We start from the raw sequence: 15,681 nt of genomic DNA on the forward strand, positions 1-15,681 counted from the left end.
AGGTTTCATAAAACACTTGATGGAGAGTTGTTTTATTGGTGAGTCCAGGTCCTGAGGATGACAGTTCGTTTCCCTTTGTGGTGTCATGTGGTAGTCAACTTTCTACGGTAAGTTTGGAGACAAGCCAAATAAGCTTGGGTAACTTAACAAATAACCCACAAATTTGGGTAAATTCAAACATACATATATTTTGGAGGGAGCAGGAGAAGTCAAGGAGGAGATGGTGACCAATTTAAATAAAAATAGAATGGTATACAATAAGTCTCTATGTGCTTAATATAAAAGGCAAGGATGTGTATAATGTAGGTGTAAGGCTTAAAATGATCATTCATAAGAAGGAATTATTTATGTCACATCTAGAAAGACAACACTAGCTAATATCGGCTGGTTCATAAATATGAAGTAAAGATATATTCATGCTGTGAAATATTTTAACAGTTTTATAATTGCTACTATTCCATTAGCAAAAAGCACAAGTGATGTGCTTGGAAACACAGGTTAAAAGTAAAGGAACTGAAACGAATATAACATTGTATGTCAACTATATTTCAATAATATTTTTTTTTAAGTAAAGAATACTCAGTGAATTCTTACAGTATGAAGTGGAAATTTCTGGAAATTTCAGGCATTTTGGCTTCATCTTCAGAATCACACAGATCAAACTAGGTATAAATGGCTATTTGTCTCACTTCATTATAACCATTTATATGTGCAAGTTCAAGACAAGAAAAAAAGATAGTGATTATAAATTTTTTAATTAAAATTTTTTTTTCTGATAAACGTGCATTACTTGGGTAGTAAAAAGAAAATATACATTTTTAAGGAGATACTGAAATGCAACCCCCATTAGCGCTTTCCCAAGGGAAAACAAGGCAAAAACATGCAATGCTTTATTCAAACTTTTTTTTTGGCCACAAACTGTATTCTGTTCTTGATATCAGAAATAACCAGTATCTGTTTCTACTGAACCCCAAGTAATTGATAATTGATTAATGCACTCATAACACTGCTAAAATATCTAACAGTTTGATATTTTAAAATAATATAAGCAGTACGTGGGTTAGATTTTTTTCCCAAGGCAACATTCAACCTTGTATAGATACAGTCTTTGCAGGCTGAAGGAAGGATTAGTAAGGACCGTTAGGAGACAGAGAGCTGCAGAAAACAGAAGTCGTGGACCCAGTGTGTCTGGAAACATCAGTGGGACACAGAGATGTGGGAAGGTCCTAAGGATTCGCTGGTAATTGGCTTGGAAAGATGGGAAATGGATAGGGGTGAGAGGGAGGGAAGAAACAGGGAAGGACTAAATATTTAGGGTGGAGGGTGGAGTTAAGGAGGAAAACAAGGAGTCTATATAGGCATAGCTACGAAGTAGTTGGATGGGATCTGCCTTTTTCAAAGTGTTTTCTGACCCTCTTTGAAAACCAGTCCATACTGTAAATGGGGCCAAAAGTGGGTTAGGGAACATTGTAACCTCATTTCACCTTATTTAGCTATGTGCCAGAGATCTCAGCAGGTAGTTCAATTAACTCCCACTAGTTAAATGAGAAGAAAATGAGGTTACCCAGATTAACAAAACACAACTCTTGGTTCTCCTCCAAATCAGGGGGAGGAAGGCTCCTGGCTGACAGAGCTGGTTGAGCCCTGGGCAATTGCCCATTTGCCCAGGGGCTTCTGAGCTAAGGGCCACACTGCTCCCTGCAACCTCACCAATAACAGTGGAAACAACCACAAAGGATGACTAGAGCATTGAAAGTGATGTTGAATATTGCATTCTTCCAATTTCTTTCTCTCTTTATGTACTTAATGCATAACCGCCATGGGGACCATATGTCTCATGGGATTTTACATCTCAGAAAATTTGAATAGGACAGTTGTGTTTCCTAAAGCTTGAATTTTGTGAAATTATTTCCCTATTGACAGTTTATTGGGTTTCTCAGTTTAGAAATCTCAATTAGCTCCTTTATTATTTTCACAAATTATTTTCTAATATCTGCAGTTATTTTTAGTATGTTTAAAATAACTGCCACCAGATACTGATAGAAATAACTGGAAAATACTTAATGAACAAATATTTTTAGTGTTCTCTAAAGTTCAAATTAAATGTCTTCAATTTGTATCTATTTTCAACTTTAATGAGTAGTTCTATTGACGATGACTGATGTTAACAAGTAAATAAGTGACATAAATGCTGAAATACACAAAAGTTCTAATCTGGGAATTTAAGAGTTCAGAGCATCTCTTCATTACTGTAATCTATATGTTGACAAAGAGTTATTACTCTTAAAAAGTCATAGTTAGTTTATTTTAAGGTTATATATCACAATGGTTGGATATGGGCATGATCATCAGACTGGTGTAAATTCCTGCACTGGAAGGCCTAACCTCTGTGCCTCAGTTTCCTTATCTGCAAAATGGGTTTAATAAAAACTATACATCAGATAATTTTGTTGTGAGGACAAAATAAGTTTATAAAAAACACTTCGTGATTACATAATAAATGTTGGCTATTGCTACTAGTCTATCATTATTATTATTAATTATGTAAAGTTTTCAAAACCGTGTACTTCCTTTCCCCAGTATGTTTATCTATAACTTCTACTCTTTAGAAAAATATTTCTCATCTGTTTTATACAGAGGCAGGGTAGTCTTACACTATATGTTCTAAAATAAATCTTCTATTTGAAATAAAACTTATATTTCACTCTGCTTCAGGACGAATTGTCGAGTTGAACATCATACAGTTCTTGGCTGCACAACCGAGACAATTTCAGTTTCACCTAGTAATATTAGGTTGGGCATCTAGATTTTTGATATAAAAGAGAAATGAAGTTAACTAACAGTTACCAAGCTAAATATTTGCCCTTTTACTGTATTTAGACTTTATTTTTTTTTAAAGATTTTATTCATTTATTTGAGAGAGAGAGAGAGAGAGAGAGAGAGCACACATAAGAGGGGGGAGGGTCAGAGGGAGAAGCAGACTCCCTGCTGAGCAAGGAGCCCGATGTGGGACTCGATCCTGGGACTCCAGGATCATGACCTGAGCCGAAGGCAGTCGCTTAACCAACTGAGCCACCCAGGCGCCCTAGACTTTGTAACAGTCACGCGAGTACGGCATTTCTCTATTTTACAAATACTCAACTAGAGTCTGAAAAGTCCAATTACTAGGCCAAAGTAATATGGCTGATAATGTCTGAGGCCCTTCCTGGTGCGTAAGGGCTTCTAGTTAGTTGTCCTTGGTGGTTTACTAGGTAAGAGATTCTGGATGAAGGTAAGTAGGTCCGTTCAGAACTCCTTAGTGGGTTTCAGCCTGGTGTTAGACAACAGGCCCCGGGCTTGGGATCTGCCAACACTGTCACCAGCTGGGTGACCCCAGCCCACAACTTAGCTTGTCGGAATTTCTGTTTCCTTACCCGTAACATTCAGAACTGTCATGAGAACCAAATAAAATAGCGTCCAGAAAACACTATGCATACGATTTAAGGTATCATTATGACATGCAATGATCATTTTAAAAGAGTGATTGTGAAGTTGAGAGAATAAATAAAGACATCTGGTAGGGGGCTTAGAATATTATATAAAAAACTGAAGTAACTTTATTTTGGCAATTTCATTCCTTGTCTCCAAAGTTCAGTTACCTGATGCCTAGAAAGCATATAAAGAGGTTTACAAAGAAATCAAAGAAAAGACAGATGTTTTAATCAACAACTCCAATCTTGGGGACGAAAGCCAAGAGATATACAGGTTGATTATAAAATAGATAAAACATGCTGTTCATGTAATAACTTTCGAGCACAATACACATCAAGATAATTTATAAGAAAGGAGTTAAAGGCTGATGGTGCAATACTGTTTAGAAAAATAGAAGACCTAAAGTTCTTACATGTTCCTTCTTAGATATCAGCACCTGTGTTATTGAAGAAGCACTGCAATAAAATGGAGCACGCCTAGTGAGTCTCCCATTTTTGTCCCATTGAAACAAGAAAAAAAATTCTCAAATAAATGCATGTAGATGCCAGCATTTTTCTCATAACTTGCACTGATCAACGAGCACCACCAAAAATGCTAAAAGCAATCAGCACAAACTTTGAACCACAGAGAAGCAGTGATGGCAGTGTAGAGACTTCCTTTGGGGTGCATATCCTTAAGGAGGACCTGAACACTGCTACTATTAATAAGACTACAAATTGTAGCCGACCAAACCAGAAGGAGCCTTGAATGTATTTGCTGGGAATTGCTTAAGGCTTAAACACCAGGGCCTTGAAACAAACTGTTCTTATCACCTTTTTCCAAACAGAGATTTAAATTTACAACGAAAGTGCCAGCACCAGCTGCACTTGAAGAAAGCACCACATGTCTCCATAAGCCCCAAGAAAATGGAATGGAGCCCAGTTCAAGCTGGAGGTGTCGCCGTGCTCTAGCCAGCTGGGTGACACCAAGCTGAAAGTGATGAGGTGCTAATTAAAGGGGATGAACAGTCTTATTGTAGGCACCTGCCAGTGGTCTCCGCAGAATCAGCGAGAACCCTGGGCATCTCGCCCGGCCCGCGGGGCCACGGGAACCACGTGTGAATTTGGCATTTCTCATCCGGCACCCCACCTTTCATATTTTCCCCGCTATGGTTTTGGTTGGAGACGATGACTCCTCTCACCCCTTGCCCCTATTTACCGGTTCTCCTGAGTGATAATGATCCACATGATGCAAAGTGTTAAGCATAGACCCTTGCTGAAAGCAGAGATTAAAACAATGCAAACTAGATTAAAGTCTTGAGGAAACAAAAACAAACAAATGAAAACCCAAACTACATAAAATGCAGATGTACTGCACCTACGGGGGGGAAAAAATCATACCCAAACACACAAGGAATGTTCTTTTCAATCTCCCAACACAGTTTCAGGGTTGTTCCACTCACCCTGCTCACCCCTCTTCCTGTTAAAACCACACAGTGCGATGCTCCAGCCAGAACTACATTATAGGGATGGAGCGTTTAGAAATATCTGCAGCAGTTGTGGGAGCTGCTTTTCAAAGACAGAAAGCATGACATGACCTAAAGCAGCTGAACCACTGAAATAAGAAAGAAAAAAAAAAAACACATTTTTTTCCTACTTAAAATTATTAAGATTGTTGAGTACATAGTACATTGATTATCCAATAGGCACTCTATTCATTAAATGTTCGTGTGCATCTGTTTAGTTTTTCATGTGACTAGTAAACAGACTATTGAATCTATTATCCAAATGAGGCAGGGAACATTATTTTATTGTGAACTTTAGGAGTTTGTGTGATCTAAATTTCTTCTCTATCCAAAAGACTTTTTTTTTTTTTTGCAATAGTCCTAAGTCTGGACTTTGCCAGAAACTTTTTTCTTTGTGTTATACTGCCACTTTCATTTACTTATTTTTTTATAATGCCACTTTTAAAGAAGTTCTTTGATAAATTGGTTGAAGTCTGCAGTCACATAATTTCTATTCATTGTTCCAGTTCTGCCCTCTGTAGAAACAGAATAAACCCACGTCTCCTCATACTCGTTTCCTTCGGGGTCACACAACAATGTTATTGTCTCTCGAGATAGTAATTGTCAGTAGGAATTCTGACACTACAACCTAATAGCCTAGTATTTTCTCGGGCAAATTCCTTACCCAGTTAGTGCCTCCATTTCCTCATCCGTAAAATAGTTATCATAATCCATCTCACAGGTTGATTGTGCTTATTCTATGGTATGTCACAAGTCAACTTTAGCAAGTGTATGCGGGGTATAGAGTATTGGTTCAAGAGTAGGTCACCAGAAATGGTCAACCAATCTAGAGAACAAAAGGAAAAGCAGGTCTCTGAACACAGAAGATATATTTGATTTTGGACAAGTTGAACTGAAGTATGTGTGGGACAACTGTGGATATTTCTGGTGGGCAGCTGAAACACAAGGTCAACATTTAGGCGGTCTGGACTAAGCAGGTAGACTTGAGTGTTGGTGATACAAAAACATAGTTTAATTCATGGTTGTCATGAACATAGTTTCTGAGGTCAAACATTTGAATGAGGATAGAGTCTAAGAGAATACTTATAGTCAGAATAGGAGAGGCCAGATGAGGAACTTGAGAAAGGTATAGGGTGACTACCGGCAAGCATATGGTCTCGTACATTAAAGTAGCACAATGTTACCTGAAAGAAAGTGTAATTAAAGATATTTAATGATGCACTACAAACCGGACAGTTAGCAATTCTTTAAGTAGGAGATTTGTGAGATTCCAGTGGAATGAAATGGAATCCACTGTAAGGAATTAAGAGGTCATAGAAGATTTTCATCTTTCATCTAAGGAAGGTAACTGGGCAAACTATTCTTTCACTAAATTTGTCTAGTTAGAGAAGAAGGAAGGATTTTGGCACAACAAGAGGGAACACAGGTGGAGGTTTTCACTTTGAAGAGGAGAAAGGCCATTTTTCCATGGTAAGTACAATTCATCTCTTTCTCCTCTTTTTGAGCACTGGAAGAATATTTGCCTTATACCTAGATTTGTAACACTTTCTGTACTCTCCATAATCCTTGTTTTTTTCTTTCTTTCTTCTTTCTTTCTGTCTTTCTTCCTTTCTTCTTTCTTTTCTTTTTCTTTCTTTCTTTCTTTCTTTCTTTCTTTCTTTCTTTCTTTCTTTCTTTCTTTCTTTCTTCTTTCTTCTTTCTTTCTTTTCTTTCTTTCTTTCTTTCTTTCTTTCTTTCTTTCTTTCTTTCTTTCTTTCTTCTTTCTTCTTTCTTTTCTTTCTTTCTTTCTTTTTTCTCTTTCTTTCTTTCTTTCTTTCCTTCTTTCTTTTTTTTTTTTTTTTTTTTTTAAAGATTTTATTTATTTATTTGAGAGAGAGAGAATGAGAGAGAGCAAGCACATGAGAGGGGGGAGGGTCAGAGGGAGAAGCAGACCCCCTGCTGAGCAAGGAGCCCGATATGGGACTCGATCCCGGGACTCCAGGATCATGACCTGAGCCGAAGGCAGTCGCTTAACCAACTGAGCCACCCAGGCGCCCTCTTTCCTTCTTTCTTTTTTTCCTTCCTCTCTTTCTTTCCCTCCACCCCTCTTTCTTTCTTTTTTTCTTTTCTTTCTTTCTTTCTTTCTTTCTTTCTTTCTTTCTTTCTTTCTTTCTTTCTTTCTTTCCTTTCTTTTTTTCTCTTTCTTTTTACTTACAGTGGCCCACCAATCATCTCTTCAAGTTCTCTCAGTAGTTTAAAGTATAATAATGGAGACCTCAAAGATGTGAACTACTCTAAAATAGCCAAATGATCTTATTCTCTTCCTTTTTTCTTCCTCTTCTCCTTCTCCTCCTCCTCCTCCTTTATCTTTTTTGGTTTATGTTCTTTCCAACCATAGATTTGTTTTAAATTTAAATGCCTAGTGGAAAGAGTTTTCTTTTTTCAGTGAACTAAATAAATTTGGAACTAGTTCTCCAATGTCGACATAGCTAGGATTCTCTGATATTGGTCGTGAGTCTGGAAGTACATGGCTTTTGTGACCCAACCCCCCCTTCCTGCACTGTGATCAAGACTCTCTTCCCTACACAGCTTGTAATAGTCTTAAAATTTTTCAAAACAACCTGCTCCAGGAAAGCCATTCTTAATGCAAGCTGATGCTTGAGTTGACAACAATTTGATATCCCTATACTTGTTTCCTTTTCTATCCATTTGATCTATTTGCCCCAATCTATATCCCTTACTGCTGTCCTTGTCTTTTGTACATCTCGCCCATCTCCTCTCATAGATTATCCTTTCTAGCGTGACAGCTCCCTGTGGTTTTTCTCCTTAAGAAAGATGAAATCATTTCCAGAATTATTAAAGATTACAACATTCTTTTCCTACAGTCCATGAAAGGATGGCAATTAGACTAAAATTGGCCAAATTTTTATTTCAGTAAGTAGAAAAATAGAGATTCTTAATTCCCTTTCATAAGATATTCTAAAATATGCATAAATGCTTTTAAAATCTTTGGAGAAACATTGCACCTATACAGCTTAAAGGCTGGTTGTTACCTTTTAACAAAAAAGTCAGGCAATGAAGAAAGAGAAAGAGATGTCAGGACATGAACCAAAGTCATGGAAACTGTGATGGTCGACCTGTGCTTGGGGGAGGGGCTGATTATGCACACAGATTTTTAGCTAAGTTCCCATACCCAGGTAAAACAATCATAATCATCTTAGACATACTTCAAAATATAATAGCCATGAATATGACATGAGTATATTTTTATGTGCATTAGTATATTTTTCAAAACTCTTCAGGCACAAACTTTATTCAAATAGAAGTTTAACATTTTATCATACCCTTATTGACTTTGAAGTACAAAAACTGGTGTCAGTGAGTTCTAAAAAACTAAAGAAATAGAACACTAAAGTCTTAGAAACCTAAGAACCCAGCACCCCTACTCTGATTGGTTTTAAGCCCTGGGTCCTCAGTGCAGCAATCACATGCCACCTCACAAGGTGTTTTGTTGGAGATGATTAGGAACCATGCAGGTGGCAGCATCTTTCTTTGTCAAAGTTACAATCTTTTTCACTGTTCCTGGAATCTACATAAAATAATGATGAAAAGGGTTCATCATACTCAAAACTCAATCTCAAACAAAATGACCAGTAATTGAAAAAACAAAGGTAATTGGCCATGAATGATGGAAGAAATTTCACTAAGGATCTTACTGACTGAAAGAAGTTCAATAACTCTAAAACACTGGAAATATTTTAAGCACCACAAGCCTTAATGTGAGACTGTTAGTAAGGAAAATTTCAGAGTTCTTGATAGTAGAGCATCATGCAGTGATTTGACTATACTCTATAATTTCTAAAATGGACTGCATTTGCTGACCTGACCAGCAATCCCTCCCCTTATCCAATAGCCACTTCATGCTCATTAAATGGCATAGGCATAGGCATTGCTTTTCTTTTCTTTTCTTTTTTTTTTTTAAGATTTTATTTATTTGCGAGAGAGAATGAGAGACAGAGAGCATGAAAGGGAAGAGGGTCAGAGGGAGAAGCAGACCCCTTGCTGAGCAGGGAGCCTGATGTGGGACTCGATCCCGGGACTCCAGGATCATGACCTGAGCCGAAGGCAGCCGCTTAACCAACGGAGCCACCCAGGTGCCCGGCATTGCTTTTCTTAACACAGGTGTCGAGTTTATTGAATGTGCAAGACTCTATAGGTACAATAGGAAACATTTTTCTCTCCAATTACTTCCTTTAATCATATTATGTCAGATTCATTTATTCATCCATTTAACCAATATTTATTGCCTACCTACTATGTGACCAAATACTATTTTAGGTCCCTTAGATTATGCAAATGAAAATAAAACAAAACAGACACAGTAATCCCGCCTTATTGGAGCTTAAATTCTAGTGGGGGAGGCAGACAAGGAATGTAGTAGATCTTTACCTGCTTTGGAACTCAGACATATTCCATAGGTTTTTTGCTTTTACATGTATTAAGCATGTCACTTTCAGCTATTAAAAAGTACAGTTCTGTGCAAGCCAAAATGTTTCTTTCACATCCAATTCAAAGCTCCTTTCTCTTCCCCAACTCAAGCCTGCCCACACTAGGACCTCCACTAGGGACAGGACACTTAGCCTCTTCCTTCTACCTCCTCACTTTCCCTTCTCCTCCCATCACTAAGTCTTCAAACTGTAAGAAGCCTGGGTGGTTTTTCTAAGAGCACTCTTACCACCTTCAGCTCCATGTACCAGGGGAGAGAGTTGCCTAAGCGTTTCAGCAACACTTGAGTGAGGTGTCTGTCTCCTCTTCAGGAGGAGATCTAAACAAATGGTTCATCTTCTGAAGTTCTTTGCTTGACTTGAAGTGGGAGAAAGCACAGCCCTCACTCAATGGAAGGAAGATGCCACAGTGCTACTCCTGACAGGCCTCAATTCTTCCTCTACAAAGCATTTTTCGCTTTCTAATTAATCTTACAATGTTAAGGTGGGGGTGGATGATGGATAAAGGTCACAGACCCATTTTTGCTATCTGTTAGCAAGGCCTTCGTGGATAGTGTAGTGCGGTGCTGTCCAGTGGAAATACAGTGCAAACCCCATACATAATTTTAAATCTTCTGGGAGCCACATTTAAAAAATAAAAAAAAAGTGAAATTAATTTTACTATTACATTTTATTTATCCACATAAATCCAAAATTGTATTTCAATGAATAATTAATACAAAAATATTAATGAGATAGTTCCTATTCTTTTTTCCATACCACGTCTTTAAACACTGGTGTATATTCTATACTTACAGTACATCTCAGTTCAACTAGCCACATTCCAAGTGCTCCATAGGCTCATGTACCTACCATGGTGGACAACAATGGGCTAGCGCCTCCCTTGAAAGTGGGGTACCACTTTTTGTTCTCGCCTTTTGTACCACAGTCAATACACTGGGGCAATTAGATAGGTCAATTGAGCATTCTGAACCTACACAAATCTTTCTTGTCCACCACGCCATTCCCTCTGCCACTCCTCACATGCTCCACATGGCCATTTCCTCCTTCTCCACTCTCCCTGTGTCTGCTCTGCTTACAGTGATCCATCACATAACCCACGCACTGGGCTCCTCATTGTAAAGAGGATTTTCATAAAATGGCTGGGAAATTAATGAGTGGTCTCAGATGGACCCTCTTGGCCTCAGTTTCCTTCTTTCCTCCCTCCCTGCTGTTTTTACTCTCTCTTTCTTCCTAAAGTATTTAATATGTTAATTGTAATCTTAGTAAAACATTGCCAACGTGCAGGGTGGATGGGGAAAGACAGGCAAAAAAAATGAAAGCTTCCTAATAGTGTCCTAAAATTTCATTTACTGTCCTAAAATGTTATTACAGTACAATTTTGTTTAGGGTCGGGGGTTAGCAATGTAGGATACTACCAGGACACACAACAAAAAATATTGAGACTAAAGATTAGACTCAAAATTTGTCTTAGGTTAATAGATTTTCCAAGTTTTTTGTTAGCTTTTTTTTTTTCTTTCTAAAATGAGCAGATAGGTTATATGACATATTGAAAGAAAAAACACGGAAAGTTGAGGAGGAAAAAAAGCACATCTAATAATTTTCCCAGATAAAGATAATATGGTTTCTTTTCTTCTTTATCTGATTTTTATTTTTTGTTTGTTTTGAGATCCTTTTCTAATTTGCATATAAGTCATGACACTCTAATGTCAAAGGAGAGGAGATTTGAATTACATTTCTCTACATCAGTAAGAGGCTTCAAAAAATAAGAGTTATTTAGTATGTTCAGGAAAAAGTTATTGACTATAATTTGAGGGTTAAATATTGAAGAGTAAATACTCAAGCCTTCCAAAGCTGAGTTTTGACAGGAATTTAAATGATCTTTAGCCAAATAGTAAAATAGCCAATATCCTGAAGGAAATGATTGTAGAAATACCTTAGATTATTTCTTCTCTCAGAATTACTATTTTAACTATGAAAAGTTAAGATGCTGCCTTTAAAATACAATATAAAATGTAGGTCTTATCCAGTTACGAATAATAAAGATCTCATTGTGTTGCTGCAAGCAAAGTACCTGGAGAAAACCCAATTAGGGCGATTATATTCTGCCTATATACATTTTTCTTAGCAATTTTGATTTGATTCAGGCTTAAAACTCTTTCTATTCAGCAACTATTTACAACTGGATGAGGTGAAGCATTTCATTTGTTGGTGGAGTGATTTCCATAAATATGACAGTGAAATGTTCTGAAACCCTTCAATATTAACATATCTTGCAAAAGAAATACATTACTTAATCATTAAATAGGATACTAATGAGTCTTGATTAAACTTCCCAGATAAACATTGCATTGACATCTAGTGGCTATAGAGGCTGATAACAGATATACTATATTGAAAGCACATGGAGTATTAATGTTTTCCATTTAAAATGTTCTTAAATGAAAAATGGGCAAGGTATACCTAATACTGAATAATGTTGAGGTATTGATAAGAAAGTATACAATTTATTTGTGTTGATATGTTAAAAGCCAGGGATGGATCTGGGATAGTCTGAAAAAGAATCCTATCACAGTTGCTCAAGAACTAGGAAAAACACCTAGATACTTGGTAACAGGTGTACTAAAGGCCCATCAACAGTAACATCTAAGTAACAACTAGGGCGCAGCAACAACCATTACGGAGCTCCTGCCACGTCCCAGCCCTGCAATGCGGTTAACAGATATCCTCTCACTTAGATTTCGGAAATATCCTCCAAATGAGAGAAAATTTACACCTCTGTGTTACCAGTGAGGAAACAGATCATGAGGGGTTAAATTGCTTGCTGAAGTCACAAGTGAAGTCAGGATTTGAAACCAATCTATCCCCTTCCCAAGTCCAAACTCAGAGAAACCACACTTCTATTAATACCCAAATCTACATGCTAATGACTTCCTTTAAAATTAACAAGTTAAAAATAATCATATTAATCGTTTAACTCGCTTTTTAAAAAACCCATTCTGTGATTTTGTGACAACTGAATCTTGCTTATTGATTCTTGAGCCATTATTATTCTTGGGTGTTACTTTGAGCTTGTTTCTACATCTGGGATTGACATTCATAATCATGTGACACGTGTGCAGTGAATAACTTCGAAACGAAGTGCATCCAGAAAGAAGATAGGTTTCTAGTCACTGGTATAGATTCTTTGACTTAAAAAAGTTGTTTCTTTTCCTCTGAAAGAAGACTGCTTTGAAAAGCTGTCATAGAAAAGCATCACGGCAAGAAATAAATTTACAGGAGGGAGTTGAGAAACACGAGGTGGTGGTGACCTGCTAAATGAGAATGCAGAACTTGAAAGAGGGTAATGGAGACAAGAAAGGGCAGAGGGAGGCCAGGAAGAAGCTGAGTGTAGGATCTGATGAGACAGGAAATGGTGGGTGGCAGCGGTGGGGGACAGAAACAGGGATAACGATGGGTTTTGCAAAGCTCAGTTCAAGTGGGAAACAGGCCCTTAGGTGGAAGGCAAAGGGCATCCCTTCCTTCTACAGTTTTTCATGTAAGTGTATAATCTGCATAATCTGACAAAGAATAGAGCACAGACATAGATGTATATATATATATAAAGGATCCAAATGCACTTTATTTCTTCAATCATGCCATATTTTAATGGGTGCACGTGCTTTTACTTGGCATCAATTATGAGTTGGTTTTGAAACAATTCAGTATTACACCAGCTGGGCTGATTACTGGTCTCTCCATTCCTTTGGGGTGCCTCTGCCAACAGGGGACAGGTTCCATTCTATTCCAGTTTGTGTTGCTGTATATGCCCATACAGCAACACAGAAAGTGTCTCCCCTTGCGAATACAGCATTACCGTATTTGTCATGGAAATCAGGAGTCCATTTCTGGTGGCTCTGCCTTGCCATTGTTTGCTGAATGCTTTGAAGTCAGAGACAACTTAGGGCATTTTTGGCCATGGGAAACATCCTGAAGCTGGAGACAGAACAGTGTGGCTACAGCGGCTGGTTTGCTACAGCTTCGTGCTAAGTCCTCTCGCCCAGACATAGATGTATATAACTCTCAGTTCGATGTATTCCTTCGTGGCCCTTTGGATGTTCCTGGCTCAGTGTTACCAGTGGGAGTCTGGATGAAATGAGTTGAGGAAAGGAAGAAGAACAGGGGTGAAGAACAATTGTGTTTCTAAGGATTACAGTAATTCTAGGAAATCTAGAGAGGCTTTTGGTCATCCTCATCGTGGAACAGTCCTCTGCATGCATCCATTTGGTATACAAGCATTTAGGAAGTATCGCTATCAGTTCCCAAGGCAGACGCTCCTCCAGATCTATAATTCTGAGGTTAGCTTGGAACCGAAGGAGGCTCTGGGAAAGAGAATAGGGAGACAATTGGATAGGATGTGTTTAAGAAACACACTGGCGAGGTGTTCATAATGAGCAAAGAAATAACAAGAAGTCTGACAGTAGCGTTTTGTACAGGAAAACAATGAGCATTTTGGGACGAGACAGACAGAAAACTGCAGTCTGAACCAGAGAAGTCCACTCTAATGAGATAAAAAAATCACTGAGTCTTAACTTCGTTCTTGGGTGAAGATGGAAGAAAGGAGTAGAGCCTGCCTGTGGGTTTTCGGATAATGAGAAAGAAATGGGTAACACTGAAAAGGAAACGTTTTCATGCTTAAACTGGCAATGAGATACCAAAGATAGCTAAAGATAGGAAATTGGATAAGAACTGAAAACTCAGAAGGATAACAGTTGATCTGTAGTAGTTTGGGGGATGAAAGAGTATAAAGGGAAAATAAGAAAGAAGTTGAGAGCAGATGAGAGGCTGTGAGTTTGCCAGAAGCACGGAGCACTGTGATGTGATCCTTCTCAAAAGACAGCAGATCAAGGAGCTGTGTGCCTGAAATCAACGGCAAGATGGAGAAGCAATTTTTTTTTTTTTAACTATGTATAAGAGAGGACATCGGTGTCTTTCAGACCAAATCAGAGAAAACTGAGGCAAAAAGCCTTGACAGCTGTGTTTCCCAAATTTGGCTGCACGTTAGAATCTCCCGGAGAGCTTAGAGAAATCTCCTGATGCTTGTGTTGCGCCCCACACCAAGACATCGGAGTGTGTAGGGTAGGAGCCACGCCTCTGCATTTTTTAAATATCTGCAGGTGATTCCAATTTGCAGCAACGTGTGAAAACCACTTATTTATAGAGCATGCCCTGAATGTTTGGAGGGAATTTGAAGAGCAGATGGTGAATGAATTGGTTAAAAAAGAATGACCAAAATCATCTCGTGATACGGAAGTGTGCATTATTAATGACCCACACACATCCTAACACTAGCCACTCACTGGATTGTGCTTGTTTTCTTGACCTCTCACTTCTACCGACGTTCCCTGACAGTTTATTTTTGTTATCGTGATGCATTGAATTTCCTCTTACTATCTCAGTATATTAACATACTGAGCACACAAATTACAGAACTTTGTATGTCAATTGAAAAATGAAAAATGCTAGGTTGATGAAAACTTGGCATAAATTAGTCACAACATATTCAAAAATGCAGGTTGAATGCTGAGCTGCACACAGGATACGCATAAAAATCTGATGCAGTGATTATTTTGTTCAGCGGGTATTGGATTTATGCCATCGTCCTTTAAATATTAACAACTTATGAGGTATTGGAAATGCTTCTATCCAAATTTGTGAGGTGACTCCAAGTCACAGTTTGCTCCAATTTGGTTTTGCTTTTTTAAAAACACAGTTCGTGTGCATTTTTGTCACAGAAAACTTCTTTTCCCACGAGAAGTCAACCCTTAGCAAAACATCCTGAAAAATGATGGTGTGCATCTTATTTTTCTTCTTTGATTAGGCTTGCTTAATTCTGTATTATCTGCCTTTGCTTTGATGCCAAACAAGATTAAATTTTCAAGTATAGTATGCTAAATTTATAATGTGAATTTAAAACAAAATTACTTATAAGAAACCAACATCAGCACCTAGGGACAAGGCTGAGCTATTAGCATAATTTACACCAGTAAAGATATTCTACCCTAATTATTTGTGGCCAATTATCAATTACTGGTCAATGCTAGAATCATTCACCATAATTATTTCCCTAAGGAATCTTCCCTGGATATAATGGAGAGTTTCATCATATTTCTTTTCTTAGCAAAACAATTTTTATTTTTTTTCTACAAGATTTTTCATCTACAAGAAAACCAAATCTAAATC

At 37.8% G+C, this 15,681-nt stretch overlaps 1 pseudogene; it reads right to left on the minus strand.

Moving 5' to 3' along the window:
• Positions 1 to 13,101: 13,101 nt before the first annotated feature.
• LOC123858322 (cytochrome c oxidase subunit 7B, mitochondrial-like) lies at positions 13,102 to 13,427 on the minus strand (annotated as a pseudogene).
• Positions 13,428 to 15,681: the final 2,254 nt, after the last annotated feature.

Source organism: Mirounga angustirostris, unplaced genomic scaffold (genome assembly GCF_029215605.1).
Source record: "Mirounga angustirostris isolate CCGP_5_RB_7025 unplaced genomic scaffold, mMirAng1.0.hap1 SCAF_4, whole genome shotgun sequence".
Classification (NCBI taxonomy): Eukaryota; Metazoa; Chordata; class Mammalia; order Carnivora; family Phocidae; genus Mirounga; species Mirounga angustirostris.